Source organism: Lutra lutra, chromosome 14, assembly GCF_902655055.1.
Source record: "Lutra lutra chromosome 14, mLutLut1.2, whole genome shotgun sequence".
Lineage (NCBI taxonomy): Eukaryota > Metazoa > Chordata > Mammalia > Carnivora > Mustelidae > Lutra > Lutra lutra.
Genome location: NC_062291.1, coordinates 72,563,307 through 72,591,093, shown reverse-complemented (window position 1 = coordinate 72,591,093; position 27,787 = coordinate 72,563,307). Strand labels below are relative to the sequence as shown.

The 27,787-nt window shown below is 43.2% G+C and overlaps 1 long non-coding RNA gene across 2 annotated transcripts; it reads left to right on the top strand.

Annotated features, from left to right (window-relative positions):
• The first annotated feature begins 192 nt into the window (after positions 1-192).
• LOC125084968 (uncharacterized) lies at positions 193-27,787 on the top strand. Of its 2 annotated transcripts, XR_007122750.1 has the most exons (4): positions 193-361; positions 3,295-3,416; positions 5,024-5,183; positions 26,850-27,787. It is a non-coding gene; the product is annotated as an uncharacterized LOC125084968 (long non-coding RNA). The 2 variants fall into 2 exon arrangements; XR_007122749.1 differs by lacking the exon at positions 26,850-27,787 and having other exon boundaries at positions 5,024-5,322.

Here is a 27,787-nt window from a genome sequence, read left to right as displayed (position 1 = left end):
TTTGATGTGAACTCTTACAGCGGATCCCCTTACAAGACCACCGGTGGTAGATTACTCTAGTAACCGTCCGTAGCGGATTCCACGTCTGCGCCTTGGTAGTCTCCTCCCACGCGGGGGGGGGGGGGGGAATGGGGGGGTGGACTCTGGGTTTGGTCATATGACTTGCTTTGGCCAATGGGCTGTCAGCAAATATGGCGCGCAGTCCCAGAAGCCTGGCTGTTTGTGGCCTGGCTGACGGTCAATACCGGCTTCCAGACACGCCATGTGAGGCCACGTTAGGCCACCCAGCCCCACTGAACCACCTGATAGATGAATTTCACGGCTTGAGTGACTCCGGTCGGGCCTGCAGATGAAGCACTAGGTAGGCCCAGCCCAAACGGCTGACCCACACGATCCTAAGAAAACACCGTGGTTGTTTTAAGCCACCAAGTGTCCGGATGTTTATTGCGTGGCAGTATCCAGCTGGTTCCACCGTGTCACAGGTCTGGTTACATTTGCGTGTAGCACCTTGCTCTGCCCACATTATGGGGTTAATAAATGGATCCTCTTATGGGTTTTATTGAAGGAGGCCCGGAATACGAGAATGAAAAGTAGTATGGCACAGTTAGGGTTAAGCATTTAATCTCCCTGTGACTCAAGTTTATTTCTGGATTGGAGGTCTTCTGTCACCAGGTGTAGGTAAGGATGGGTGATGTCCGCGAGTTCTCTTTTCCTTCTGCGGGCACCAGGAGGTCAGAAATGGATTTTCAACCAAAGGAGAGAACTTTACCCAGTTCCCTATGTGCGTTCTTCTCTCCAATGAGAGAGTTTGAGGGCTTTGGGAAGAGGCCTGGGTCCCATCTGAACTACCAAAGGGTTCATATTGCGGAGCCCCAAGGCTCCTGGGTTGAGTCCCTCCCTGGGAACCGACCAGACAGGACTGCTAGAGGCCCCGATGACTTTGCATGTGTTTTCCCCCTTCCCGTGGAGAGGGAAGGAGGAAGGTCATGTGTAGGGGATGGACATGCATCTGAATTTCGTGGGGGGTGGGAAAGAGCTTTGCAACTTCAAAGTATAGTCTCCGCGAGCTCTCAAACAGGCATTTTGTCTTTGGGCCCTGTGCTTGCAGATTATAGCCAATCACTTAAGTAATTTGTTAATGTTTACATTTATAACAATTAAAAAGCATAATTTAAAAATGAAACAGACCCTTTTAACTAGAGTCTTTTTTCTCAAGTGATTTATTTAATGAAGCATATTTTTCTTATCTCTTCTCCATGGAGAGGTCAATCCGGCTACAGTTCAGTTGTCAGGTTTCTCAAAAATGGGTGCCCTGGTTGCCCCCAACATGGGCAGTGCATGCACGGATCTGTCTTCACCTCTCGCAAAGGTCTTAACCTTTTCTTCTTTCCTGCAGCCTTGCCCACAGTAGGAGAAATAGCAATCGTCTGAGGTGGTTTGTTGTGCCTGTGCCCCTTCTAAAAATCTTTCAACAGCTGCTTAGGACATTGGGAGAGATCCCAGGACATGTTTCCCCAGGGGATCACCGAATGGCACCCCAAATGGAGTACCTTCCTTTGGGACATCCTAGGGCTGCCCTCTGGGAGTGCACCCTTGGTTCGCTTGAGGCCTTTTGGGCATTCCAGGCTTTGCCATGATGGGATGTCAAAGGCTTGGGTTTATAGGACCTCTGGAGGTTCGCCATCAGAACCCCTCAAGAATGAGTGTCTTATTCACAATTTTCAACTATCTATTTATTCAATAACAAGTCAATCAAAAACTACAGCCTATTACGAATGATCTGGTTTACTCGGTGTATAAGCTGTTAAAGAAACAGGAGATAAGAGTCTCTGGTTCAGAACATGAATGTTCTGTATATTAAAGGAAAAAAAGTCAAGAATGATAACAGGGAAGAAACTGAAGGCAAGTGTAAATAAAAACAAATAAGCCCAACAGTATTTCAAAGGAGTAACACAACCATTGCTGAGCAGAGGTGAGGGAGGGAGAGCATGAACCCAAGTCGTTTTCAAACACGATACTTTGACTACATACCCTCAGTCCAGGAGGGGAAGAACAGCTGCCAATAAGTCTCGAACCGCTTTTAGTAGATTGATTTTGTGTAGTGACACGGGTGTGGAATGCGGCACATGAGTAAATAGGTCAGTATCTTAGGAGCCAGAGTCTGCGTGGTAAAGAAAGGGCTGCACAAATAGAGAATGGAGGAATGCAAGGAAGAACTGAGATTGGTCTGGGGTCTGGGGTATCAGTGAATCTCATGATTTCTATTCTAGACCTTTGACCTTTGGTTTCTATCCTTTGATCACTTTCATCTATACCTCTTCCCATCCTGTTCCACCCAGAGAATTTCCTTCCCATCACTTCAGTATATTCAAACCCTATCTCTTCTCCATAAAGTCTTCTTTCTTCTTTCCCCCTGGGTGGGAGCCATTTCTTCTCCAAGTGCCCATGGTTCCATAACAGAAATTCATTAAAAACACGTGAACATTTACCTTAGAATAAAGTTATTTATGAGAGTCTTACCTTACCGACTGTAAGCACTTTTTGATGAAGGACCAGCATCGGATCCTTCTTTGTTTCTCACAGGGTACCCAGGAATTCAGTAATGACTTATTCAGTGAAGAAGGAAGGGCTTATTTGAATAAGAATAACCAAAGCATTCTACAGAAATCTAACGGTACACACACCAAAGAGCGAAGATGTTCCCTGATGATGAATCTTGGTTTTATTAAGCTCCCTGTGGATCTGTAGGGTGATATGTCCTTCAGAAAGTTAGGTTGCAGGACATGCTGAAAGAGGTATAATATTTAGAACAAGGGAGGTGATTAGGCCAATCTATTTGCCTTCAGCAAACTATTTTCTGATGTTTGACTTTTTGAGATTCAGTTATTTTTGACCAAAATTTAAGAGCCTTGCAATCTGCATGCTCAAAACCATGCCATGAGCAGAATGGAATGAATGGGATTGGTTGGACTGAGAGAGAGAGAGAGAGACTCCTGGGGAATGGAAGAGGCCAAGAGAAAGGAAGATGCACTAAAGTTGACTTTAAGCATCTGAAAAGATGCTATATGGAAGAAGGATTAGATTTACTTTGTGTCATCCCAAGGAACTTTTGGTGGAGATGGGTGGGAGGGAGATTTTTGCTTCAGCATAAGGAAGGGCTTTCTGACAAATAGTTATCTGAGAATGGTCTGTTGGGGTTGATATTAATTCTCTTCTCAACAGTGAGCTGGGAGAGCTGGTCAGCTCTGTGGTATAGGACAATCATGTCATGGGATCAAATTGTATGACTTCCAGATACCTTCCACCTTGAATTTCCTATGACTTTATGATGCTACTTAAGAAGACAAGACCCAAGAAACACTTAATGAACAACAGCATATGTGATGAAATACAGCCAACGAGTCCCAAAGAGCCAGGTGAGAAGCAGTAGTCCTGGGGTCTGGCTTCACAGGGAAGTGGGTGGAATAAACACGGGGCGGGGCGGGGTGGGGGGAGATAGGAAACTTTTGGCAGAACGCCCGGCATAAGCCAAGGGGGAAGGTCTGTGCACAGCAGTGAGGCAGAGCTGGGAACATGGGCCAAGAAACGATGTTCTGTAGGAATGTGGGATCGGGTTGCGCTTTGAAAGTTTATCAGAGGAATTAATTCAAACAAACAAAACAACCATGCCCTGCATTTGAAGTTCTAGTTCTTATTTCTGTCCATTACTAGCTGAGTGAGTGTGAGCAGATCATGTTTTCTGGACCCTCACTTCACCACTTTGCAAATCAGTAGACTGTGTGGAATGGTGGAGATTCCTTCTGCTCTATCAGGCAGTGGCTTCTTGAGATAAATGATTGGCTGCCCCTGTAGCAGATTCATGAGCAAAAGAAGGACAGGAGAGGAGTATTGGGGGAAGATTAATATAATATGCAAGGTAGATTGAAGTTGGAAGGGACCAAAGTTGGGAAGAACAGCCACGAGGCAATTCCAGTAACGGTTTCTCAAAATAATATCATTCAACTTTAATATTGTTTACTCAGAGTTTTCTGCCACCTTGTCAGGAAGCATGAAGTTTGGTCCCCCTCTATGACAATTTTGTTTCTAGGTCAAATGAATTTCCTGTCTTCTTGAGGAATTAAAAAAAAATGCCACACAGATAATACCATCACTCTATCCACTGCACCAGGGACCGAAGTCTGATTTTTACATTCTGTCATGAGAATGCTTCCCATGAGAGCTCCCTTAGCAGCATTTCTCTGCTGCTATGTCCTGCAAAATATTCCGCCCCATCCAAACAAGTACTGAGACAGAGAAACTTTTACACATCATTTTTTCTCAGCCATCATGAAGAGATGGCCCGATCCAAACCTGGCTGGCCAGAAAATTCAGAATACTGATCTCTTATAGCTGCCAGGCAATTTGTTTTGTGATGAAGTTTCATCCCGAATTGCAGAAGAGTTCTTGCCATGACAGTGTACTCTGGTTCTTAAAGTAAAGTGCTCTCCACGCAGAGCTGAATGCCCAGGGCTGCTCACAGGAGGCGATGACTCCTGTCCAGGTCACCGATTTGCAGCTGGCCAGACTGAGAGGGAAGCAGAGTCACAGCTGCCTTAGGGTACCCATGGCTGGCAAAGGCCAGGGGTGAGATAGAAGGGGAGGAGAGGAGTCTCTGATCACTGTAACTGGCTGCTTCAGTGAGCTAGAAACACTAATTAGAGAGCCAGTAGGTTGTAGGTCAGTGGCTGGAATGTTTTCAGAAAGTGGCCTGACGGTGATATTTTATGACAGATACTGCGTGGTGACTAGTCAGGGAAGCGTGAGATGTGTCAGTCTACAAGTTCAGTGGGCGGTGGTGTGATGAGAGCTCACACACGGGGTACGAACAAGGTGACTAGAATACATTAAGATGGGGAGAGCCAGGGTGTGCCTCTGGGAACACCTCTTTGGCAGTTCCCTCTGAATGGGTGTCAGCCACCCCAGAACCCCACACCTGCTTTTTTTCCATTTCTGCCTTTCTTCCTTTCCTCCTGTGCCCAAACAGAAAACAGACTCTGGAGAAGGAGGATTTGGGAAGCAAGATCAAATCTGGGTGAAGGTTGAGGATGGGGAGTCATTTCAGTCTCTTCACTCCTAGGTCATCAAGCCCAACGTGAGAAGCGGAATCGATGTGAATTGTGGGCTCACAGCCTGGATCACTTCAGGTACCGTGGCCCCTCTTTTCTCTTTCCCTCGTATTCCCGAAGCGTGGTCTGTGGACCAGTGCTGTTCTGCGGGGGCTTTTCCATCTTGTTTCTTTATTTTACGACCTACAATGAGATAATCACAGAAATGAGGATAAAGCCTGGGAAAACTTGCTTAATAATCTGGCATTGTTGTGACATCCAAGCACATTGTGACTGTTTTACAAACGCATTGGTCTCCAGGGGATCAGAAGCTTAAAAACTGGTCCCTTTTCACAAGTAGTTTGAGAAGCCCTGCTTGTGCTCCCTCACGTCGTGAACACAATGTGGACTTAGGCCCGATTGTGTGAGAGTGTCCGCTCTTGGGACACAAACCTCGCAGGAGTTGACGGTCTGGGCTTTGTGTGGCTAGCTGATGATTCGAGGGTGGTGGTCTGGCCCTCCCTCATGTCAAGGCAGATTCCAGAAAGGAAGAGTCCATTTCTCCATCTTCTTTGGTGTCTACCTAAGCCTTTGGCACAGGGCCAAGAACAGAGTAGACACACAATACGTATGAGTTGAATAAAGTTATTACTGTGCAGTCGTGGTTGGAAAAATGAGGTAAGAATTTGACAGCTGTGTGTGGCTGTAGCATGTAGGTGACTTCTTGCCTTTCTGTCTCCCTGCTCTTTCTGTGCCCATTCTGAAGATAAACTTCTGGGACCACAGACAGGAAAGGACTGTGGAAAGGACTCTGCTTCTGAATTTGAAAAAAAGCCTGAATCTAAAAACAACAGGATTCTGTAAGGACTCTTCAAAGGAAGCCAAACTTGCTAGGCAAATCGTGTGGTCTGGTTTATCTGTGAATTATCTTAAAATTTTTCCGGGGGGCTGGTGATTGGAGGCAAGTGTTCTCAAGAGTAAATATATACCTTGGGTGCCAGCAGTTGGCAGGGGAACGATTTCACTGTGCTGCTGGACAGTGGTAACACCTAATAGTCTCTGATAGGAACCAAAGCCTCAGGGTGGCCTCAGCGGTCACCCCCGTCTCTGATTCCCAGATTGCAGGGCAGAGGAACCGAGATGCAGAGAGAGTAAATGAGTTGCCTTTTTGGTAATAAATTGTAACCTCAAGGATTTTTGATGCAAATATAACTTTCTTTGGGCCAAAGTTTAATAATACAAAATCTGACCATGAAAATGAATGCAAAGGAATAACCACAGCATTTGACATTTATTTGGGTCAGAGGAAGGCCAAAAACACAAGTTGGCAAGAGTGTGTGTCTCAACCTGGGAGAGAATGCATATTATAAGAAGTAACAAGCTAAGGGCCAGGAATCTTTGACCCTGAGGGTATGCTGGCAGTTAAAAAAAAGTTCATGTCCACTGGAAAATTCTTTTCTTTTTCCTCCCTCTCTCTCCCTCTCCCTCTCCTTCCTTCCTTTCTTTTAAAGATTTACTTATTTATTTTAGAAAGAAGGAGGGGAAGAATCCCAAGCAGAGATTGGAGCATGATGTGGGGCTGGACCTCACAACCCTGAGATCAGCATCTGAGCCAAAACTAAGAGTCAGACACTTAGCTGCCAGCCAGTCACCCCTGGAAAATTATTTTCTAAGTCCCATTTTATTTAGTATAATGTAATATAACTTGATGAGCTCCCATAACCTTCAGGGTGGCCCGTAACCCCTAAGTGCGGAGTTTCTCAGCCTTGGCACTACTGACATTTTGGAATGGGTGACTCTTTGGACTTGTGGGGGACGGTCCTATACATTGTAGGATGTTTAGCAACATCCCTGGCCTCTACCCTCCAGAAGCCAGCAGCCTTCCCCCAATGGAAAATGTCTTTCAATATTGCCAAATGTTGCCCCCAGTTGAGAACTACTGCTGGGTGGGACGGTTAGAACTAAAAATGTTGTAGTGTGATGATGCACAACACCGTTGTCGTTAGGGAAATGCAGACTGAGCCTGTAATGACATTATTCCAGACCTAGAAAAAATAGCTAGTGTTTAAAAAAAAAATGGCAATACGACATGTTGGCAAGGATATCAAGAAACTGGAAGTTCTTTTTTTTTCTTTTTTTAAGATTTTATTATTTTTTAAGTAATCTCTAGACCCTGTGTGGGGCTTGAACTCATGACCTTGAGAGCATGAGTTGTATGTTCTTCCAACCCAGGCACCCTGAGAAACTGGAGTCTTTTTTTTTAAGTAATTGTCATTCTACTTTTTAAAAGATTTTATTTATTTGAGAGAGAGAGTGAGAGGGCATGAGCGAGTGGGGGGAGGAGCAGAGGGAGAGGGAGAAAGAGAATCTGAAGCAGACTTTACACCGCACGGAGTGGGATGCAGGGCTCGATCCTGTGACTGTGAGATCATGACCTGAGTCGAAACCAAGAGTCAGTCCCTCAACGGACTGAGCCATCCAAGCCCCAGAAACTGGGAGTCTTGTACAAATGGTGGGAATGCAAAATAGTACAGCCACTTTGGAAACAGTTTGGCAGTTTCTTATAAAACTAAGCATATGGGACTCCTGGGTGGCTGAGTCAGTTAAGCCTGTGGCTCAGGTCATGATCTCAGGGACCTGGGATCGAGCCCCACATCAGGCTCCCCGCTCAGAGGCGAGTCTGCTTCTCCCTCTCCTTCTGCCTGCCACTCCCCCTGCTTATGCACTCGTGAGTGCTCTCTCTATGAAAAAAAAAAATCTTAAAAAAAAATTAACCATACACTTATTATGTGACCCAGTAGTCTCACTCCTAAGTATTTATAAAAGTGAAATGAAAACTTACATTTGCACAAAAACCTGTGTGTCAGTGTTTATAGCAGTTTCATTTATAATTGCCAAAAAAGTAGAAACAACCTAAATATCCTTCAACCTTTGTATGGATAAAAACTATTGGGTTCGTCCATACAACAGAACACTAATTTACAATAAAAATATTCACTTACCGATACATACAACCACAAGGGCAAATCTCACATCCACGGCTGCCCATAAAGGAAGCCAGTCCCCAAAAGATGTGTGATTCCATTTATATGACATCCTGGGAAAGGCAAAATTGTAGGGACAGGAAGTCGATCTGAAACTGGAGGGGAGGGGGAAGGGTTGCCCACAAAGACACAGAGGAATCTTTTGGGTGACGGAACTGTTGGATATGTTGTTTATGCTTTGTGATTACATGGGCTATATGCCTTTGTCAAACTCCCAGGACTGTCTGCCTAAAGGGGTGAATTTTCCTATATGTGATCCATAGATACTACCATGTGCATTAATTTGAAAACATGAAAAATATGTGCCAGTATTATCAGAATTAAGTTAACTAAAATAACTATAGTTCTCAATCTTTTCCAAGCTAAAAATTCACAGTGTTCTTAGCCAAATGGGCAGAAGACAAGTGGTAAAATATTGTTTCCATAGCAAAGGCCCAGACGTTGTGATTTAATATTCCTTAGGTATTCCTTAGGTACAGTAAATGGCCTGGACACCATCTAGCCCCTATAGAAAGCAGACAGTCCTTGCCTTACATATAAAAACAAACCTTCAGCATCAAGCTCTAGCCCATTAACTGGCCTCAGACAGGCCAGGCTCCTTTTTTTAAATGCAAATATATGCGGTCCTGGGGTCAGACATTATCAGAGAAACATCTTGGGCAGGACCCGCATCTTATACTTCTTTGTATTCTAGGGCTCCTCCTAAGAGCATGTGTTTGACAAGTGTTTGATGATGGTGGTGGTGGTGGTGGTAGTGGTGGGATCAAGGCACAGGACAGTGTAACCCTCTTGTGGTTTAAGGGTTTACCTTCACCTCTATTGAGCCTTTTAAAAAGGCCAGCTTTGGATGGAAGAAGAGTGGAAAGTGGATCTAGAAGGACAGAAGGAGAATATCCAGCATTTTTCCTGATCACCTCAGTCAGTGTGAGAAAGTGTGAGAAAGTTCTCTGGATGAGAAATCAAGAATTTTAATTGGTAAGCTTTCTCATCTTGAGATAAGAGTATGTCTTGGGTCCCACTGAGCCATCTTCAGGGCTGGGATTACAGCTCCCCAGAGGGAGTATTTTAGCTTGAATCCCCTACTGAGCTGCCAAGAATAATGATCTGAGGTGTGAGACTTAGAACTCTCCCAGAAGGCTGTCTTCAAGGTCAAGGGGACCATCTGGATCTGAAAATGAGAGATCCGCTGACAGGCGGGAAGGGCTGAGTGAGGGAGAGCTCATGGGGCGGGGCGAAATTGGCATTTCGCCCCCTCATTTGAAATTCTTCCCTTATCCTTATTATTCTCCATTTTATTTTTTTAAAACATTTTTTAAAAACATCAGTGAAACAAACTGTAATAAGAGAAGCTATAGGAAAAGATAACATTTAAAACATAATTTCAATATAGTAGACCAGAAAGTCACCAAGAATCAAAAGAAGACCCTTCTGCCTGATAGGCAAGCCGGGAATATATGACCTCCACTGTTGAAGTGAAAGATACAACAGGTTCTTCTTGGGAGACACTTAGAGAGGGCCAGGTAACAGGTCCTGTCAAGGCCTCATAGAGGGTTTGGACCAAAGGGTCTTTGGCTGTCCTTGTTCTTTGATTTCAGCCATAGGTGCATCCTGAGGCTGGAAATACCACTGACATTACATCCAAGAGCTCTCCTCACCAAGCCAAAGGGAAGCAAAACTCACCAAAATTATAATCAGTCATCTTCTCTTTCTAAGCTCCTCTGCTCCAAACCAGGGCAGGTTAAGCCCATGGGAAGAGACTCAAATACAAGGAACCCTCCCCCCCCTACACACACACATTTCCAAGGGGCAGTGTGTGCTGTCTTAGCTGACTTGCACTGAAATCTCCATGTCCTCCGCCAGAGGTTAGGGGGCAAGATAAGAAAAGTGGACCCTAGATGAAATTGCTTAGTGTTACCTAGAAGGACAACTTGAAAGTTCAGTGCCTCCAGACATTTCCTTTCACGTCAGTTTCCTCTGGTGTGGTTCCACGGAGGCCAAATTTATCAAAACGCTCGAATCCTCTTCCCTCCATAAGTAGATGACATGCCAAAAGATGTTTTCTGGAAGCCAGATGGGCCAAGTCCGCCCTCTGAGTTCCAGCTCTCACAGAATTCGAAAATGACAGAGTGACATGCTGGGATCCAAGCTTGCAGATCCCACATTTACTAGTTACTGATAGATAACGGGGAAAGGATCGAGGCTTCAAAGTGCATGTTTTGGAAGTTATGTAAATGTGTATATTTATACAATGGATGATGAAAGCCTTTTAAAAACAAACTTGGGCATTTACATCACAGACCTTCAGACTCCAAAAAGGTTGTTGTGCTCTATTTCAACTTGCATTCACCAGCATGAGATTTTTTTAAAAAAGATTATCTTGCAATGAAATAGTGAAAGAAAACCCGCACACAAAAATAAGGTTAATGAGACCTCCTTCCAGACCACTACTCTGCATAATTTGAGGGATGGAAAAAGACTCTCTCTCAGAGCAGGGAAGTGACAAACTGTGACAAGACATAAGGAGAGAAAATGGAGGCAAAAGCCGTAACAGAAGTAAAGTAGAGAGTCCATAAATAGGGGAGAACGTAAGTATTTACTTTTTCTACTTTAATGAACTTTGTGGAGTGACAGGTGAAATAATTCTGGGAGGAAAAAAATGTGCTTTTATCTGCAAAGCACTTTCATTTGAATAAAAGAGCTTCCTGAAATAAAAACACAAGTATTTTGACTGGTCAGTACTCATTGCAATTCATTAACATATTGTGCTTTCTCATTTAAAGATCAGAGATCCGCATGATACCTTCCAAGGTGCAGTCGGGTGCCTTGTGAAAAGACTTTAATGTCTTTCTCTTGTGCATAAATAATCATCACTTTTGGGGCGTCTGGGTGGCTCAGTCAGTTGGATGTCTGACTCTTGATTTCAGTTCAGGTCATGGTCTCAGGGTCCTAGGATCGAGCCCTGCCTTGGGCTCACACTCAGCCTGGAGTCTGCTTGATATTCTCTGTCTCTGCCCCCCTACTCCCGCTCACCTACACTCTTTCTCTCTCTAAAATTATAAATAAATAAATCTTTAAAAAATATATCATCACTTTAATCTTTCATTATCTAACAGGAACATTTTCCCTACGTGAATCATCCTTTTTAAAAATAGTTCTCCCGACTAGTAGCCACAGAGACTCTGTAAGATGTAGAATGCCAGATCTCAAAACATATTGGCTGGAAAATTGTAGAATAATACCTATAAATTAGCAAATTGTGGAACAATGCCTATAATATAATGTCATATGACATTTTCAAAGTAACAAGACAATAGGCTGTGCTCTATGTGTTTATATATAATACAGGTAGAAAACCTGGGAGAAGATACCTCATCAATACAGGACAGAGGTCATTTCTGGGGAAGGAGAACAGACAGTGGTACTGGGCAGGAAGCCAAGAAGCTTCAGCTCTATTGTTTTTTTTTTTTTAATTTACATTTTTAAATTTTTAAGTTATCTCTACACCCAACATAACACTCGAATTCATAACCCTGAGACAAAGAGTTCCATGCTCCACGGACTGAGCCAGCCAGGTGCCCCTGTCTTTTTCTTTTAAAAGATTTTGGTGTCCAGATTTTTTTTTTTTTTTAAAGATTTTATTTATTTGACAGACAGAGATCACAAGTAGGCAGAGAGGCAGGCAGAGAGAGAGGAGGAAGCAGGCTCCCTGCTGAGCAGAGAGCCCGATGCGGGGCTCGATCCCAGGACCCTGAGATCATGACCTGAGCCGAAGGCAGTGGCTTTAACCCACTGAGCCACCCAGGCGCCCCTGGTGTCCAGATATTAATATTAATCAATTCTAGTAGGTGGTGGTATATAGACACCCAATGCTAGTAATCTTTACTTTTTAAATTGTCTTTATCTTCCTGTTGAATAAAATGTAAAATTTTAAGGACAAGGAAAAGCCTGTTGAGCTCAGTATAAGTCAATTACCAATGTGCCAACCATGGACGGAGCAGTTATAATCAGAAAAAAACAAATACAAACTTGAATGATAGAAAATCACGTCTGACCCTTTGTGTAAGGGTCATTCTTAGATGAGAATGACTCAGACCCACTCAAATACAAACTTGGTGTGGCTATTGATAACCTGTAGTTGTCACCCAATGTGGACTGGATTTTCCCTTTCTTTCTTTTTTTTTTTTTTTTTTTAAGATTTTATTTATTTGTCAGAGAGACAGACAGAATATACAAGCAGGGTAAGGGTAGAGGCAATGGGAGAAGCAGGTTCCCCATTGAGCAGAGAGCCGGATGTAGGACTCGATCCCAGGACCCTGGGATCATGACCTGAGCTCAAGGCAGATGCTTAACCCACTGAGCCACCCAGGCATCCCTGGATGTTCCCTCTCATTGCTGTGTGCTCGCTTTCCCTCTCTGGAACCCCTCCTCCCTGTATTTTCTGCATAATTAATGTAACAGTTCACAGTAAAAAAGATAGATATGTATATTCTTTTTTTCCTGCACTCTGACGTGGGATTTGGGAATACAGACTAAATACAGAAAAGTAATTACAAGTAAGTCTCTACCCTATTAGTCAATTCATCTAGACTCACTTGCATGGGCTCATCAGGCCTTTATTCTGACATCAGATGCCTCTCCCCTGCTTCTGTCTGCGTTCCAAGCCAGGGCTCTCTCTATGCCCTGGGTCGCTGCCCGGGTGAGAGACCTCACCCCAGTCAGGAATTAGACAGTGTGCTGTCCTACTCAGAGCCCTCGATTCACACCGCGTTGTCTGAGCACATGTCTTCAAGGACAGACTCTGCCAACCACTGCCCTGGATTTTTGAGCTTTTGTCTTGTTGTGCCTCTCTCTGTGAGGTTATGTAAGTCGTTCTCTTCCAGTCAGTTTTGCAGCCCCTCGACTTGAAAATACACTTCCTAGTTTGTGAGTGGTTGGCTCGCAGAGGAATTTTTCAAATCTTTGAATATTTAGGTGAGGCTTATAATAAAACGACAAAAATGCTGGGAACTTTCAGAAGTGTAGTTTCTTTTTGTTGTTGTTGTTTTTAATGGATAAAAGATAAATAGAAACACGGAGAAACAGATACCTGGGGCTATTGGGTGAGCACAAATAAACTGGTTTCTGGTTCATCCTATTAACAAACCGTCTTAATCTCTCTCTCTCTTTTTTTTAAGATTTTATTTATTTATTTGACAGAGATCACAAGTAGGCAGAGAGGCAGGCAGAGAGAAAGGAAGGGAAGCAGGCTCCCTGCTGAGCAGAGAGCCTGATGCGGGGCTCGACCCCAGGACCCTGGGATCATGACCTGAGCCGAAGGCAGAGGCTTTAACCCACTGAGCCACCCAGGCGCCCCCGTCTTAATCTCTTTTTAAAAGTCATTTTTTTTCTCCTATTTTTTCTTGGGTTTGTCCAAATATTCTGGTAGTGTGTTATGGTACAACAAATGTAGGAGTACAGGTGTTGGAACCTGACTGTCCTGGATCCAAGCTCACCTCCCTTAGTCTCTGGGTCTCAGACTTCTCGTATGGAAGATGGGAATAGTAATACTGGCATCGTTTTTAATACAAAGGATTAGAAGAAAAGCCTCTGTCCTCACAATCTCCCAAACCTAGCACTCAGAATCTCCACGCACTCCCAGCAGGAGTGATCACCATTGAGATGACGTCTGAAATGGTCTGCTCCAAAGGGACAGGGACATGCAAAATATCTAGCTCTGGGGCCTCAGCTCAGCTGCTCTGGAAAACAGACTTGTTTCAAAACGAGCAATCCAAGCGTGAGATCACTGTTTGGACTGGGTAACTGTTAAGGTGGTTGTCTGGGACTCCATGATTCTCTGAATATAAATTGTTTTCTAGAAAGAAATGAATGTGTCGAGTTAAAGTTGCACCCATTTATACAGAGTCACCAGACTGGACAGAAGTTCCACTTAGTTTACCGACTTGTTTTTAAAAAACAACAACAACAAAAAAACCAACAAAAAAAGCAGGTCTTACGGCAACGGGTTGGACTGCTTCATGGAAAAACTTCTCAGCAGCACTACAAGCTGGAGAAGGAATTTAGAAGGCCTCCCTGCGGCCAGCTGCACTTGCCTTTTTTTCTTCAAAGCCGGAGGTTGGCTGTCAAGTTTATGAAGTCTTTTCTCTAGGAGATCTTGAGAATCGTTACTGTGGCATCAGGGCTCCCAGCAGACGCATTTCAGGGGAAGGAGGGGAGTGGGTTATCATTATTTGGATTCCAAAAGTAAAATCTTAAGAACAGCGTCATCGTTGAAAACGCGTTTTTGAAATAACTTCCAAGGAGCAAGTAGGTAATGAGATAACTTTTATTTGCACCGGAAAGTACTATTTGTGGCCATTATGACCGCATCTCTTATTAAATATGTCAAAGATGTTAAAATGGATTTCAAAGAGGAAAACCTAAATGCCAGAAAGAAAAATCCTGACTTACATCTTTAGCCCAATGTCATAGCTTTCTATAAGAAATGATGGACTGTTTATTGGGTTTTTAACCAAGGGAATAGTAACTCTCTTGTATTGTAGGTGTGTATCTAAAACATGGTTATCTTTTGGCCTTTGATCGGTTGAATCACATTCTGCACATTTTAACACTTGGGTGCATACAGTGTCATATTTTCTGCTAATTATTCCTTTGAGTGCTAAGTTCTTCGGAAATATTTTTGTATTCTAGTTTTCAGCACAGGCATACGGGTAAGCTTTAATAAACACTTCGCAATTAGCTTTTCAGGGATGCTTTATATTCATATCCGGGTGATTGTCAATTAGCTGGGACTCTATCCCCCTCCCCGTGTGCACACAGTTGTTAATGACAAGTAATCCAGTGAACCTGGGGCTGCTTTTTAATTGTCTTCTGCTCAATTGCATTAAATAGTTTACATCTTAGGGTTCTGAGGATGTGGAAATTTGAATTTCCCTAGATCAGGGGAAATTGTGGAAAAACACTGGGGGCTATGGAAATGAGTTATGTAGGGTCTAGATCAGAAAGAAAAATACATATTTCGTCATGCATGAGAAAGGAATAAGTCTTTTTGCGTAAAACAGAAGCTGCCACTGATGTTAAAAGTGTGATCTTCAGTTGACAAATGCAGATGTATTCCTGGATCTTCTGCCTTTGGACGTTACCCAGGGCATCATGGTTCAGTGTTGAGGCAGGAAGAATGGGGCCAGCCAATTAGTTGTAACCTTCATTCCCCAACTCCAGGATCATTTGGAAGCTCCTTCCTTCCTTCCTTCCTTCCTCTCTTGCTTTCTTTCTTTTTAAGGTTTTATTTGAGAGAGACAGTGAGAAAGAACATGAGAGGGGAGAGGGTCAGAGGGAGAAGCAGAATCCCCACTGAGCAGGGAGCCTCATGTGGGACTCAATCCCAGGACCCTGGGATCATGACCTGAGCTTAACCAACTGAACCACCCAGGCACCCTGGAGAGTTACTTTCTTAACCAAAACTAAGCTGCCACCATCCACCTGACAAAGCAGGGGGAGAATCAGAGAATCCTGTGGGGGGATGGGAAGTGGTGCTCCCACTTCTGTGTCCATTAAAGGGCACTTGGTATCGTGGATGGGAGACTATCTGGAGCATTGAATGCGGGTAGACGAGAGGGGGAGCTTGGGAGGACGGTGCAGGGGTTCCTAAAGCCCTGTACAGCCACTGTCCAGGTCCACACCCGGGGCAAGTTATTTGACCTCACTAAGCCTTAGTTTCTTCATCCGTGAAATGGGATAACATTCATCTCACAGGGCTCTCTCGGATCAAGTGACATCGTTTGTGAGGGCAGTTAGTGTTATGCTAAATAAACTAAAAACACTAAAGAAAGATGAGCGATGCTTTTTAAAGCATGCTCTTGTATTTGTGCATCATTTCTGAAGTATTCCTCTTTTCCTAATTTCTACTCTCGAACAGGTCCAAAACACAAGGAGCATAACTTGTTATTAATGTGATGTCGTGTCATGTGGGTCAGTACTGCTTCTGTTAAGGGCAAATCCCCCTCCGTTTCCTTATGATTTGCTGTTGGTTCTGGATCCTTCTTCCCCAGCTCAGATGGAGTCATGAATTCCGATGTAATTAACGTCTGCTGTCACTAGCTCCTCTGATTGTTTACGGTTTTCTGTTGTCTAATGACTCCATGTCTGGGACTCCTATTTTTAACAAACATCTAAAACCTGACAGATGACAGCTCCTGGGTTACCATTGTTCATTAGAAATAGGATTCTGAACAGGTAGGTATTAAAAACAGAAGGGAGATGGACTTATTAGGGAAGGTCATCTTAATAAAACGATTATTTTGACATGGCTGGAAAACAGTATAACAGAGAGGAACAGAAAATGCCCGGTCAACACCAGCGCTCTCGGTCAAGGGAACTAAGAACCATAAGTTATGCAATGGACAGACACAGCAGTGGTGGGTGCCAAGAATCTGCTTCAATCTGCCTGCACCCTGTTCTGAAACTGAGTGACCTTCTTGGAAGTGGGTGAATTTACCCTGGTATTTCTGGCAGCAGTTCCGGTTCTCAGGCTCTTTATTCTACCAGTGGCGCTTCTAAAGTAAGAAATATGTTGTCTGCCTGATACCAAGTCCTTGGTGCCAAACACATTCTTTTAATGATGTAGGGGAAAGTCCTCCATAAATTGGACAATAAACAAACTATAAGGAAGAGAATATAACCTTTTCCTTGTTCTTCTTGGGCAGCTCACCTGGTTCAGAGCTGATGCACCAGCTTTTCCTAGAATGAGGAAGGATATATACATGTATATACACATGTAGAAAGGAGATACACACACACACATGCATGGACACGTGCATAGATATACACATCACGTGCATGCTTCCATTATATTTAATAATCCTGGAACCTATATTTTTCTACCTGCTCTTATATAATGTCTACACTGGCTATAAAGAAGAAACATTTATCGATCACGATATAAGAAATATTGTCATTTGGAAAACAATCTAAGGAAACCAGAAACGACTGTTTCCTTCCCCAACATTCGTCTCTTCCCCATCATGATTGTCTTGCTTGTTTTGTTGTGTTTTTGTTGGTGCTATGAGAGTGTTTTCACTTGTAACACCTCCTTGGAGGCAAGTCAACAATCCCCACTTCTCTCTGTCTGACCCAGTGCTGAGCCATGAGTCTGTTCTCTTAACTGCTTGGTGGCTATCTCTCCCTGGGTGTCCACATCAAATTCAAGAACCTCAAACCGCACATCTAACTCTGTTTACCCAAACATCCCCCCGTCCAGAAAGCCTGGAAATAGGCTTTTCTTCCTTTCTGCAGTTATGGCCTTGTCTCATCACTGACACTCACTGAACTCATGTCCCTTTCTCTAGTTCTTTCTCCACCAGTCCAGTCTTCTGTGTTCTGGTGGACTGCATGTAATAGAACTCAAGTCTGAGTTGTTCTTTTACTTGAAACCTTCAGTGACTCTCTCTACTCTTCAGAATGAAGTTCAGAATTCTTGGTAAGATCTATTAACTCCTTCCCAGTCTAGCCTCTGCCTGTGTACCATGGATCCTGTCGCATGCGCTAGCCTTGGAGGCCTTATGCCCCAGCCATGGAAAGGTTCCTGCCATCTCTGGACTCTAGCTTATTCTTCCTTGCCTCCATGCCTTTGGAAGATTCTCTCTGCTGCTTGGAATGTCCTTTCCATCTTGGCAAAATCCACTCATCAGCCAAGTTCCAGCTAATTTAAAACCTTGTGGCGATGGTTTCTTTGACTGTTTCTGCCCATTTGGGGATCTATTTCCTCTTGGGGAGGGTAGGGGTCTCATGGTAAACCCTGCATAATTCAGTTGGAGACTAACATTGTCCATTTCCTCCACCAGGGGCCAGGATTGGCAATTGTGTGTTTCTATTACCTACGGTAGTACCCTTCTTCTAGTTGGAGCTCATATTTCTGGATAGAAAAATACAAGTTAATATAATTAACTCTTTTAAAACCCTTAAAAAATTATCGAGTTTTCCTTCAAGGAGAACTTGAACTTTCAGGAACATATCCATGGTTAAATGTAAGGTAGTTATAATTAATCAGAGCTAGGAAAGGATCTTCACTGCTACCTGTTCAACCAGCAGTCTTTTTACAAATTCATTATTGTGGTTAAGATACTCACTGGGGTGGGGGGGTGCCCACTAGATGCCATGCCAGTCCCAATCCCTGGTTCAGGGGCCTTTTTTCCTGATGCCTCCATTGGAAGTGCCTGGAATAGGAATTATTCATAATACTCTCATGTTAACATTTAGCCTGCCATATGAATGTGGGTAATTCTACAGGTCCGACAAACTGCTAGTTTATATAAATAAATACTGAAACAAAAACAGTTGTACTTGACCCCTAGGCAATAAATCAGGTTGAAATGGAGCCATTAAAAATGTCAACAACTCTGCCCAGGAGAGGTAATGGAAATCACCTTAGAAAGGAGAAGAAACAAGTAGTAAAGAATTTAGGCTTGACTAAGTTCAGGTCATCAAACTAAACTCTGGGTTGCCTGAAAAATCTAAAAATCTGTCTTTTAGCCCCAAAATCTGTTTGTGGGTCCCCCGGGACCAGTCTGTCCCTTGAGATTCCATGTCTTTCCTCTGAGCAGGACAGGCTCAGGAGTCCACAGGAAAGGCTCTCTCAGCATCCTGAGAACCACTCCCAGGTCCTCCCAGAAGATAAGGGGTGAGTGAAAACAAAACAAAGGAACTTCATCTTTGTTCAACACTAGAAACAAAATTGAATTAGAATCTGGGGCTGTGGATTTCAGTTTTAAAATGGGCTGATATGTATTGAGTGCCACGTATGGTCATCCTCATTTAACAGATGAGGAAGCGAGGTTTGAAGAGGTCAATCACTGGCCTCCCGTCACAGATCAAGTGACAGCAAACTTAGGACCTCGGTCTCTTGCCCTGGTAACCACTCCACTCTGCTGCTGCTTCGTTCTGAGTGGTGAAAAGATTTGGGAGTTTTACTGGGGCTGGATTAATTAGGACGAGTGGTACCCTATCCAGTCATGGCTGGCAGGAAGGAGTCTGGAATGCAATGTGGAAGACTTGGTTGGTTCTGGTTCTGGCTGAGATTCACGATCTACAACTGAGTTTTTAGTGGGAATGGTGGTGAGCATCTGGGAGAAAATAAAGACACTGGGTGGGCTTATGCTTGACGAATGACCATTGTAGCTTCGAGAACTATGACTCCGACATCAAACATAACAGAACTCTTAGAACCTGCAACTGAGACCAGCCATGTCCACGTGACTTAGCTGTTTGTTCCAGGAAGCCTTCCGTCAGGAATGGTAAGATTGTAAACCAATAAATAACTGCACAGTTTGCTTCAGGAAATCCTGCAGATCAATTTACCAGAGGCAACAGGCAAACAGCTTGCTATTCAAACAGCAGTTACTTGTTAAGACTTGTTTCAGTCCCCTTGCTCTGCTCTGCCCATCAACTGTACACGCGGTTCTGTAACTCTGCCCAGCTCAGTCAGCCCCACCTTCAAAGAGCTGCTGTAGATCACTGGAACCAGATCCTAAAACCCTATAAATATCCATCTTCACTTCCCCTTTTGAGACGCTGCTAAGTTTTGTCAAGATGGTGTTTTCCCTGACCGCAGTACATTCTAATAAATGTGGCTCTGCTGTGTCAACAAATGCTCTGGGGACTTTCAGGGAAGTACAGTACCAAGTACTTTCCATCTCATTTTATGGATGTGGAGCCTGAGGTTCAGAGACACTAAGTAACTGCATTTAAATCACACAGCTAATACATCTACAGAATCAGATTCAAATCTCGATGTCCGCTTTCCAAGGCCAGGTTACCATGGAAGCCTCAACTTCCTTATCTGTGAAATGAGGGAATCGCATTGGCTCGCGAAGATTAAGATTCTTTGTTACTTGCTCTCAACTTTGATAAAAATAAATTTAACTATTTTTAAAGCCAGAATAAATTTCCTTCCCTTCTCATTCTCTTTTGTTGGACTATTTCCCCCAATGTTTGTTTTACATGGTTTTGTCTATTTAAATAAATTGCGAACCTAGTAGAAAAGGACCCCATCGAATTTTTACTGTGGTAAAAGACACATAACCTTACATTCACCATTTTAGCCATTCTCAGGTGCTCAATTCAGTGGCATGTAATACATTTAAAAAGGCTGTGTACGGGGGATATCTGGCTGGCTCAGTTGGTAGAGTGTGTAACTCCTGATCTCAGAGTTGTGAGTCTGAGCTCCATGTTGGTTGTAGAGATGACTTGAAAAAAATTACAAAACAAGGGACTCCAGGGTGGCTCAGTCAGTTGAGTGCCCAACTCTTGGTTCAGGCTCAGGTCATGATCTCAGGGTCAAGAGATCCACGGTGGCTCTCAGTGGGGAGTCTGCTTGGGATTCTCCTTCCTTTGCTCCTCCCTCCCCTGCTCTCTCTCTTTCAAGTTAATCAATAAATCTTTAAAAATATTACAAAATCACTGCTGAGAGAAATTAAATAAAATTAGAGGAAAAAGGTTGTGCAACCATCACTGTTCTCCAGCGTCAGAATAGTTTCATCACCCTAAAAGGAGACCCGCCTTACCCATTAAGGATCCTCCATTCCCCCCTCCTCCCAGCCTCTGACAGCTACTACCTCTATTCTGTCTCTGTGGTTTTACCTACTCTGGATATTTCGTATGAATGGAATCAAGCAATATGTGGCTTTTGTGTCTGTTTTTGTTCACTTAGCATCATGTTTTCAAGCTCCTATCATGTTTCGTGTATTTTAACAGCCATGGCATATTTTTGACATGGAAGAGCAGCAAAGGAACAGTGACATTAATTTTGATTGAGAGTTTTTGCCCTACTGGGAGTGGAGAAGTGGTCCTCGAGGTTAGTGATGTGAAGGAAAACGTTCCACATCCCGTGGCCACTTGACCTGAGGAGAGCTCTCCATCATTCTCCCCAAGCTCAGGGCCAAGCCTGATAAGGAGAATACGTGCAGGAAGGGTGAGGAACCAGTCACCTGGCCTTGTGGTGCCTTTGTTGACCTACCTGGTCTTTTCCCTGCATTGTCTTTCCATGCTCATGAAGACAGTGTGTTGAGTTGCTGGACGGAGCCTAGCAACAGGGTGAGATTTCAGCTGGGATTCAGCTTGCCCTTAAGACAGTTCATATTTAATTTCACCAGACTAAATGGAGGGAGGCTGCAGGGAAGTTTTTCTGCGCACACCTGGCAGGAACCATTGCTTGCTTAACTTCCCGTGCAAAAGGAAGTCAGCCTTTGCAATGGGATCGCGAGGCTAGTTCACGCGTGCCTTCTGCAGGTGTGCCAAGGTGCTGGTGTTGGGGAGTGAGGCTCTTTGAGACCCTTAGATTGAAAAGGATGTTTTTCGTGAACCATTCAGATAAATGTGCGGAAGGAAGTGTATATGGCAGCACACCCCGAGTCCTCTTCTTCTTTTTTTTTTTTTTTTTAATTTGATAGATCACAAGTAGGCAGAGAGGCAGGCAGAGACAGGAGGAGGCAGGCTCTCTGCTGAGCAGAGAGCCCGATGCGAGACTCGATCCTAGGACCCTGAGATCATGACCTGAGCCGAAGGCAGAGGCTTTAACCACTGAGCTACCCAGGCACCCCCGAGTCCTCTTCTATCAGACTCCTAAAAACATCAGAAAGGAGAAATGGCGTGACTGCTACTGACAAATCTAAATCATGATTAGAAGCCAGAGACTAATATAAATCTTTTCTCCAGGGACAGCGCAACACTTAGAAAATTTACTTCATCATTTCCTTTCCCAGTTAATGTCACATTGAAAATTGATGCTTGATGCATGGACTAGTAGAAAATTTTATGTCTTTCCGTAGAGGACCTCTTTTTCTGTTTTTCTCCCCTCTGAATTATGGGTGATAAGGATGTAAAAATACACAAAGGAAAGCTAAAAATGCCATTGTGTTTTTTCAACATTTAAGATAAAGAGAAAGGGTCACAATGAGTTCAAAAGATTTTATAAATATTGTATCGAGAGTCATAAGTTGAGATAGATGTCACAGAAGCCACCAAAACATATGACCACCGTCAGTTTATGAGGGAATGAAGCCCTCCAGGGTACTGATTGCTGTGAAATGGTAAAACATTAGCTTTCTTTTTAAATATGGTTTGCATCTAAGGCAGAAAGGCTTAACCAGGGGTCAGGAGACACCTTGACAATGACTGTGACATTTTTCACTTTTTATGTATGTGCATCTTTCTGGGTAAAAATCACAACTTTTTTTTTTTCTTTTCTCTTTTATAATCTCAGAGGGGCTCAAGGATAAGAAGCTTCTTTGTTCTAACAGGTAGTTGGACTACTGTGATTTTAAAGGTCTCTTCAATTCTGAGATTCCTTGGAATCAGCCGTGTATTCATCAAGAACACTTTTTTTTTTTAAAGATTTTATTTATTTATTTGACAGGCAGAGATCACAAATAAGCAGAGAGGCAGGCAGAGTGGGGGGGGAAGCAGGCTCCTTGCTGAGCAGAGAGCCCGATGTGGGGCTCTATCCCAGAACCCTGGGATCATGACCTGAGCTGAAGGCAGAGGCTCAACCCACTGAGCCACCCAGGCGCCTGATCAAGAACACGTTCTTAGCAGGTAGATGTAGACATGAAGATAAGCAGACAAGCAGAAGATTGGCTAAATATATATTGTTATTATTTCCAAAAAATTTGCCAGTAGCTGCCAAGAAACTGCCCATCAATCACCATCATGCCTTTGGCCATTTTTTTTTTTTTTTTTTAAGTGGTTTCCATGCTGAATGTGGGGCCAAACTCGTGATCTTGAGATCAAAAGTCACGTGCCCTCCTGACTAAGCCGGCCAGGTGCCCCTGCCCTCGACCATTCCTAATGTCTGCTAATAGGATGCAGCCTTAGTTATTTAAAATCTCTCTGCAGGAGTCCGGACTCTTGATTTCAGCTCAGATCAGGATCTCAGAGTCCTGAGGTGGAGCCCTGAGTCAGGCTCTGCTCTCAGTAGGGGGTCAGCTTGTCTCTCCCCTCTCCCACTTGTGGGCCCACAGGTGCTAGCTCTCTAAAATGAATGAATGAATAAATAAATAATTAAAATATTTAAAATCTCCCCGAAATTGCCACTGTCTCAATAACTGTGTTTCTTACCACTTTTGCGAGTATTTATTAAATACTCATAAATTAATCAATTTGGCATATTTAGTAGGTTTCAATATGTTTCACTGCCTTCCCTGAAAATTAGATGCCATTTTACAAGGGAACATTCCATATTACAGGTCCATAGTTTCTCATTCTCAATTCTGTGATCCAGAAAGCTCTGAGGATAGAGTTTTTCCATAAATCATTTGAGAGTAAATGTGACCTGACTTGGACTCCTTTGGCAGCAAAACCTGACCTGAACTAGCGAGAGGCTATTTATAGTCATTATTTGCCCACTTAGTATGAATGATCAAACATTTCACTGCAGAAACATTAATGTTTGATTTAAAAATTCTGACCTGGACCCTGTTTAGGGTATTGTGCAATATACAGTGTATGCATACGCACCGTACTCCCTTCCTAAAACTCAAAAAATGTTCAAGAGTTGCAAAGCACCTCGGGCCCCACAGTGCCTCCAATAAGTGTTTGTGGACTTATCCCATATATTTTGCCTAATCTCTCTCTTTAGAGCAAGATACATAGATACGTATCTATCTATATCTCTGTATCATTGAATGAAATGGGAACAATGCTATTTCTGTATGCAAGACTAGTAGAATCAAACACCTGGGTTCTCATAATGGAGAAACAGAAACAAGAGCTTTTCTAGTGGGGAATATGCCTTCATCTCAGTGCTATAGGGGAGCCAGCAAAATGTCCTCCCCACTCGCACCTTCCACGAATTCAGGAATAATGGGTGAGAGTAGAGATAGACTGTCTTTGTAAAAAGACAGGCAGATCAGTAAGACTTGACAGTGACTTGCTTAAGTATCTTAACTTCTATCAAGGAAGAATGTATCAGTTGGAAGGTGGGGACCTTGGTGATAGTAAAAGGTGAAACAGAGTCACATGTAGGCAGGTGCCCATCCAAGCCCAGCTGAGGAAAGAAACAAGAGTAGATCTTAAAGCCAGCAGATTTCCAATATTTCAGCCCACCATAGAAATGGGTGCATTGGTAAATTTTAGCCTAATGGCCTTAACAGTAAGTTTTGCAACCAGCTTCCCTTGTTCTGACCTTATGCTCACTAAGCAACCTTTTGATTATAATTATCTTTCCTGGGCATAATGAGAAAAGATCTCATCATACTCAGGGAGGTGTAGGAGGCCTTGTGACAGTTGCATTGTAAATTATTAAACTGGCTTTCTGATTTTATATATCCATCCCAGGAGCTGATCTAGAGAAATGCATTCTTACCAAGTAAGTTTTGGAGTGTTTAGGCCGAGGGTCTGTAAATGCCTGAAGGCTATGCCTTTCGTGGGGGTCTCCTTATGGTCCTCTCTGCATTGCTGTCCACCTCCCCAGTCTTCCCCAGTCCAAACCTCAGCCCTGAGTTTCACACAAACAATCATCCTGGTACGGTAATGCAAATACAAAGCTATTTAAATGAACTCTGCAATGTTCAGTACATATATACATAAAGAACACCAGTTAAAGTCCCAATGCTTTGTCAAAAGGCAAGAATCCATATAATTTCCCTTAAATAGCTAAAGGTTTGACAGGAGCTCTATTTCTTTTTTTTTTTTTTTTTAAAGATTTTATTTATTATTTATTTGACAGAGAGAGATCACAAGTAGACAGAGAGGCAGGCAGAGAGAGAGAGGGAAGCAGGCTCCCTGTCGAGCAGAGAGCCCGATGCGGGACTCGATCCCAGGACCCTGAGATCATGACCTGAGCCGAAGGCAGTGGCTTAACCCACTGAGCCACCCAGGCGCCCAGGAGCTCTATTTCTTGTGTTAAGATGGGAAGACAATGATTGTGAATCCCTTTTAAGTGGAAAAGCCCTGAGTGGGAGATGCAGACTTGGAGAGGGCCATTCTGTTTGTTTGCTCCAAATATCCTTTTTTATGGATATTTGGTGATTTCTTACAGGATAGATATGCGAACGTAAAATTAAAACAAATCTGTGTGTCGGTGAAGTGGCATCTGATTGGTTCTCTCAGCTCTGTTGACTGCTGGGGTCCAGGGAGACCCCAGAGGCTAGGGAGAGGGGCTTTTTCTCTTGAAGTCCAGCAAGAAAAAGGGTTATAGACCTCTCAGTTAGAAAGGAGAAAATCCCATTTCAGATAGAATACAATACACGACAAGTAAATCAATAATTTTACACGTTGACAACTGAACCTAGAGTCTAGACCCCGTCGTTCCGAGTCAACAGTTGTAGTGAAATGCCTATTTTTAAAGAATAGTAATATACAGTACACCACCCTCATGCTCATTGAATTTACGCTGTCAAGGTCCATCATTCCAACAATCTATGTGCCATTTCTAGAAATAAAGTCATTTCTTGGAAGTACTGGGGAGGAACCTCGTTGTTTCCTGTGACGCCTGGCGGAGTCAGCTTCATAGGCACATCAGCTGGAGGTTTGCACCTTTCTTAGTGAAGTTATTCTTTATGTCTGTAGGAAAAACCTGAATGTACAAAGGAAATAGAGGGTCATGTCAGATCTTCTTGTGGTGCACAGTGCTTCTCTCTCTAAGAAAAAAAACTATTTCAGGGTTGATCACAGAATCAACCACACATAACACTTTCCCTCTGTTCCTCCCATGCTCACATGTGCACATGCACACTCTCTAAAATAAATACATACATACATACATAAATAAATACATAAAATCTTTTTTAAAAATAGAAAAATGGGGCTACTAGAAGACATAAACTTAAATATAGAGCTTACATTGTATTTCTGTTGGATAGTGCTGGTTTAGAGCCTTGACTCTCGGCCCATGTGACTGGCACTCAACCACGCCTGCCTCAAGGGCCTTTGTCGTTTGCCACATGTGGAGATCCAATCCCCCCAGCCAGAGTGAGTGCCTTGGGGACAGGCTCAGAGTGTTAGGCTGCTTGCTTCGCATACAGCACACTTACTCAGTGCATAGTACCCTTAATCTTTTTTTTTTTTTTTTTTTAAGATTTTATTTATTCATTTGAGAGAGAGACAGAGACAGAGAGAGCCCAGCAGGGGGAGAGGCAGAGGGAGAGAGAGAAGCAGACTCCCTGCCGCACCGGGAGCCCAAGGTGGGGCTTGATCCCAGGACCTGGAGATCATGACCTGAGCCAAAGGCAGATGCTCAAATCTTTGAGTCCCCCAAGCGCCCCACCCTCAATCTTTTAAGAACAGTCGAGAGGGTCTGAATCGCATCTCACATCTGGAAAACTAATGACAGAAATCCTCTCAATAGCTCTGGTGTCTCCTGAGTACAACTGATGTGAAGAAACTTGTTTAGCCATTTAGGTATGTTCCTACTCAAAAGATTCCAAGAGAGCTGTAAACATTTGCCCTTTGGGGAGGGAGTTTTCCCGATTCCCTGTTTGGAGAAAAATTTATATTGCCTGTTTTGTCCTGTGTTCACAAGGATGCTTTATGCATGGACTGTAAGGACTTACTGATTTTCCTTCTACACTTTGTCATTTTGTACAGTATTTTTTCAGATCTTCAGAATTTTGTGGCTCTGGTGACACTGAAAAAAAAAAAAATTAGCAGTATGATTCTAGGAAAGACAATACATTGATGTCCCCAGCCAGGAGCCACACATAACACTTTACTGTGCTGTATTTCATTCTAGCCTCAAGCGAGGAGGAATCCCTGTAGCTGAGATGAGTCCCATTTGAACAACAGGAAGAATGAAAGAATTTGAAGTTTGTAAGAGTGCATGGAAATAGTGCATAGAAAGCTGAGGAGAAGGGTCACTATTTTTCATATTTATCATCAGAAAGCTTTTTATACAGAAAATAGTGGATCCATCAGTCATCCTTTGTGAAATTCTATGGGGATAGGTCATGAGTCAACACAGCAAGAGGGATTTGTGTTAGCTACAAAGGAAATATTTGCTGATAGGACAGGCTATAAAATGGAGGGGCGAATCTTTAAATCTTAAGCTGAATTCCATCAATTTCAGTGGTCTGCTCTTTGATCGAGGTGTAGCGGTATTGTTTACTAGATATATCAAAGTCCTTCCCACATCAGAGAGTCTGGAATTTTTCTTAGTGACTCAGTTTTACTTAAGTATGCCTATTTTAAGAAAAAAAAATTATTTCAGGGTTGATCACAGAATCATTTAAGCACAAGGAATTCTGTAAGAGGACTGTCTTACTAAAATGTTACCTTTAATGGCTTTAGAAAAATCCCTGGAGTGCAGAAAATGTCATTGGAACATCTATTAATGTTTACTCTCTAAAAGCGTTTTTAACAAGGACATCAAGATTGCAGGTGAATTCTTCCAGTTAATATAACAGATATGTTAAGTCCGTAAAGTTCCCGTAGGTCTGTCACTGTGTACGAAGTTGGGAACAAAGAAACCCAATATTCTGTGAGCCACAAAAGAGGTAAACAAAAAGACAAACTCCCCTGACTCTCAGCACTTTTCATCTCTGCATTGCTATGCCCAGAAAAAGAGAACAATCCAGAGTTACTTTTAGCATTTACAACTCAATACAATACAAAATTGTAGAGGTGAACAACTGTTCAAATTGACTTACTTTTTTCTCAAAGTGGCTGTGAGTG